Source organism: Octopus bimaculoides, chromosome 4 (genome assembly GCF_001194135.2).
Source record: "Octopus bimaculoides isolate UCB-OBI-ISO-001 chromosome 4, ASM119413v2, whole genome shotgun sequence".
In the NCBI taxonomy this organism is placed as follows: domain Eukaryota; kingdom Metazoa; phylum Mollusca; class Cephalopoda; order Octopoda; family Octopodidae; genus Octopus; species Octopus bimaculoides.
Genome location: NC_068984.1, coordinates 40,685,740 through 40,690,754, shown reverse-complemented (window position 1 = coordinate 40,690,754; position 5,015 = coordinate 40,685,740).

The window sequence follows — 5,015 nt, the reverse complement described above, 5'->3', positions numbered from 1 at the left end:
TATATATATACATATATATATATATACATATATATATATGTGTGTTTGTGTTTATCCCCTACCATCGCTTGACAACCGATGCTGGTGTGTTTACGATCCCGTAACCTAGCGGTTCGACTACAGACACCGATAGAATAAGTACTAGGCTTACAAAGAATAAGTCCTGGGGTCGATCTGCTTGACTAAAGACGGGGCTCCAGCATGGCCACAGTCAAATGACTGAAACAAGTAAAAGAGTACAAGAATAAAAGAGTATATATGTGTATGTATGTATATATGTATGTATGTGTGTGTATGCATGTATATATGTATGTATGTATGCATGTATGCATGTATGTATGTGTGTGTGTGTGTGTGTGTGTGTGTGTGTGCATATAGAGGACTGATTGGCTGGTTGAAATGATGGATGCATGGATCACCGTCGGCTTCGGCGATGAGCATTCAGTTGTTTGATCAACTAAAGTACATGTCCATTTGAATTAATATGTAAGTGGTTGAGCATTCCGCAGACATGTGCACCATTAATGTAATTCTTAGGCAGAATCAGTGTGACACCGTATGTGACAAGGCTGAGCGTTTGAATTACAAGTATAATCCATTGGACCTGCTCCTAAACAGTTTCCGTCGACTCGATAACCGTCATAAATTATGGGTACATTCGAGGCTGTAGAAAATCACCTTTACACTGCAGCCATGATATGGCACCGCTTCGAAGGCTTTTGCAGATCATATCAACCCCTGAATTTATTTTTCTTCTAACGAATTGCCATGTTACAGGACGTAAGCAGAGAGTACCGTTTTTTTTATAAGAATCGTTAATAATTGTCTATTGTGAACACACATCGAGAGAGACACATGAACAAATACAAATGCGCACACTTGTATTTATAATTTTTCGTAAAAGGTAACGAAGATTTTGTGTGTGTGTGTGTGTGTGTGTGTGCACGACGGATTTCCGAACTATTTTTGTGAAGCAGTTTTCCTCACAAAGCACTGAACCGACCGACACTGCTGGAGAGTACGCTTGTTCAAGATATCACACATGGACTGGAAACCACGAGCTGTGAGGTAAAATTCTTAACTACATACATACATACATACATACATACATACATACATAGGTCAAAGGCGTATCAGAGCCAGCAGGTATTCACACATTTACAAGCAAGGAATATTGGTGGAACATCTCAATAAAAACATGAATTCAGTGCAAACATAGCAGACCTGATATTCTTCTGTAAAACAAGGAACAAAAGTCATGCACTGTTGCAGAAGTCAGCTGCCCCGCGGATGTGACTGTACAATCAAGAGTCCAGGAGAGAGAGAACACTTATGGCGAATTAATCTGGAACTTACAGCTCTTGTACACTGACTATGTACATAACCGAATGCACCTATAATGATAGTTACAAAATTCTCATTTGTAACTATCATTATAGGTGCATTCGGTTATGTACATAGAAATTTGCAGAAAAACCTAGAAATACTCGGTTTCATGGGAAAAGAGCAAAAAAAAAAACTGACAGATTCTCCAAATCCAATCAATGAGTGGCACAGTGAAGATTTGTAAGACATTCCAAATATTCTCCATCTGAGAGTCTTATGTGAATAGATGCACACATTTGGGTGTATGCATTGACAGTTCAAACAACACACTAACTCAACCGCTGGGAACTCTCATAATTTAAAATGTCTTGTCGCTTTGTTAGCAACCAGCTTGAAATTCCTCAAGAACTTTAAATAAAACTCAAAGAAAATTCCTATATATAGTTTCGTTGGACTATGTTTCAAGGATAGTAAGGCGGTGAGCTGGCAGACACGTTAGCACGCCGGGCGAAATTCTTAACGGTATTTCGTCGGAGTTCAAATTCCGCCGAGCTCGACTTTGGTTTTCATACTTTTGGGGTCGATAAATTAAGTACTAGTTGCGTACTGGGGTCGATTTAATCGTCTGACCCCCTCCCAAAAAATTTCAGGCCTTGTGCCTACAGTAGAAAAGTATATTTCAAAGGTAGTAGGAACAGTGTGATGGTTAGTATAAGTTAGAGTCAGCTGAGGGGGAGAAATAATGAAAAATTTAAAATAGAAAAAATTTACTATTAGTAGTAGGGGTAGTAAAAATAATTAAAGTTACGTAGTCGACGGGCACTGAATAGATGACAAATGCTTCCGCACATACGCAGAACCTTTTGTCCATCGTATACACACACACACACACACACACACACACACACACACACACACACACACACACACACACACACACACACACACACACATATAAATAGGATAAACTTGAGTAGTTGGTAGGAAGTACAGAAGCACATATATAAATATATAAAATTTGATGAGCAGCTGGTAGGAAGTACAGAAGCAGTAGCTTTACAAACATACATATGTATGCGTATAATATTTAATATAGTAGTGACTGTTGACTTTTAAGTGTCAATACACAGTTAGATAGATAGATAGATAGATAGATAGATAGATAGATATGCAGGTTTACCAAGAGAAATTATCCAAGATGGAATAGATATTCACAGACCCTTCCTCAGCCGTCCGAATCTATACCAATATACCAGCTGAGCCTGTCTTTTATAGATCTTGAGTATGAAGAAAAACCTTTGGCCTGAATGCAAGGCGTCTAAGTTTCTCTTTAATTCCGTATAGACGTTCATATTTTCTGCAATTTAGACGAAACATTCTCTATCTCTTCAGTAGTGCATGATTTCTTTTTCCTGTCCAGTAGAATAGTATCAGCAGCGGCGGCCCGTGTATAGGTACTGTGGAACTGCAGCACCCCCATTTCCACTCGATATTATCGATAACATTCAATATAATGAGTCCTTTTTTTCTTTAATTTCTTCCTTATACTTGTACGTTATATAATCCTTAAGCTTAATATCAGTAGCCATCCCCTAGTTTATGGGAAAATACAAAAATCCTTGTATAGAACTGTACACTTCACAGTTCCAGCGACGCGGTGTTTCGCTGTTGTGCGCATGCTCACATGTCCGATGTAGGAAGCTGCACGCTAGGAAGAGAGAGCAATGTGGTTCACGCAGTGCCGACCTTGATGTACTGGTGCAGGTAATGTTTCTTTTTTTGGCTCTACGTGTGTTGTGCTTAAAAACGTGTTTATATTCTTGAATGTGATAAAGTGGAGAATTAAATTATTATCCTGCTTCCAGGTTCAGTGTTGCTGCCAGGATTTGAAAAATGAGGCAGGTTTTTCTCCCTTATTTTGTGATTTAGGGAGGAATTTTGAAAAATAAGGGTGAATTCGCGGTGTTCAGTGAACAAATTAACCACACTACCCGGCAATGGCTAAAACGCGAACCGATCAAATTTATGTATAAATTTTCTTTTTATATGTTTGTTTCCTTTTGCACAATGTTAAAACAACGGCTAAAAATTTTCTGAAGTAGCACCCGCAATAATTTTATCTACGAGCCGCCACTGAGTATCAGGTTTATTGTGTTTGCACCGGACTGGCATTTGTATTAGAATGTTCATTCAGTATTCTTCATTTCTATATGTGTAGATATATTTTAGTTCTGGTGTACCTTTGATATGACCTTTGGAACAAATCTTCTTGCGGATATCATTGTATATAGTTTTCGCAACGATGTCATATCTCATGATTATGTAGCACCTTGCAGCATTTTTGGACAGCTACTGAAATTGTGGGTGTTATCTATCAAACTGGAATAATCGATATTCATTTTGTATCACCAGGCGCATATTCTTTGAAGCATCCTTATCTTTGTTACTGATGAAGATTTTCAAGTAGCTATCTTCTGTTTCTTCTAGGTGAGATGTAATGCATCTAACACAGGTCTTGGAGCGACTACTCTTCATGCAAATATTCTTGGGATGTACTCATATACATATGTGTGCATGTGTGCGTATATATGGGAAATACAAGCACAGGACCGCCTGGCGTAGCTGCATCAAGAGAGGTATCACCTCCTATGAACAAAACAGGATCGCAGGAGCAGAGTACCAGTCCCCGACCTGCAACAGAGACTTCCAAGCACGCATCGTTACATTATCCAGTGTGCACTTTGTTAAGACGGCAGGGTGAGATTTGAGAGAAACTCACTTATTTTTAACTGCCTCACTACGTAGAGGGCTCTTCGTTGGCTCGGTACATGAGTTTTTTTTTTTTGTTAACTTATTAAAGAAGAGATAACCTTATCTGGCGCATCACCAAACGACATAAGGATGAAAGGATGGTATCCTCAAACCTCCAATCTTCACTGATTACATGCAACAGCCTATACTCCACTGAAGGAACTCAAAGGCCAGGAGGTGGTGTTAAACAGAGCGAGATGTTAAACAGAGAGAGCTCAGAATAGAAACGGCTCCTCTAATAGGCTGCTAAACAATTTCCGTCGACCAAATTTCACTGCTGAGAAGACACTTGACCAAGGTGTCGCATCTTGCAATTGAACCGAAAACCACATCTTGTTGGGGAAACGTCCAATCCAGGATATACGAGACATCGTAAACTCTTCCATTTAGTTCTGACAAAAACACAACAGAAGAATCAACCACCGCATTAGCTTCAAACGCTGTGTTAAGATGCTCACGCCTAAGAAAATAGCAGCACACCAATTCTTGCATTGAAAAAGAGCCCTGACTCCATGTGTTCATCATCAAAACTCATAGGAAAATATCTGGAAATTGAATGAAATGAGATAGTTTTAAAATGTTCTCCCGACCTGGGGTTAAACAACAACAGGTACATCGGGCACTGGCAGTAATGCAACATGCCCCCAGTTGTACGCAGTGTCCTCATATAATACGTTGGGGGCGTACAGTGTAATATGTTGGTCTAATTGACAGCGTAGTGCATCAGGAGTGCTGGATTGTTCACTGACTGAACTGTCATATATATATATATATATATATATATACACATAAAAAAAAAAAATTAACACCAAATATACAGTGCGTGTGTTTTTATTGGCTAAACTGGCAATATGACCATCCCCAAGTACAACAACATA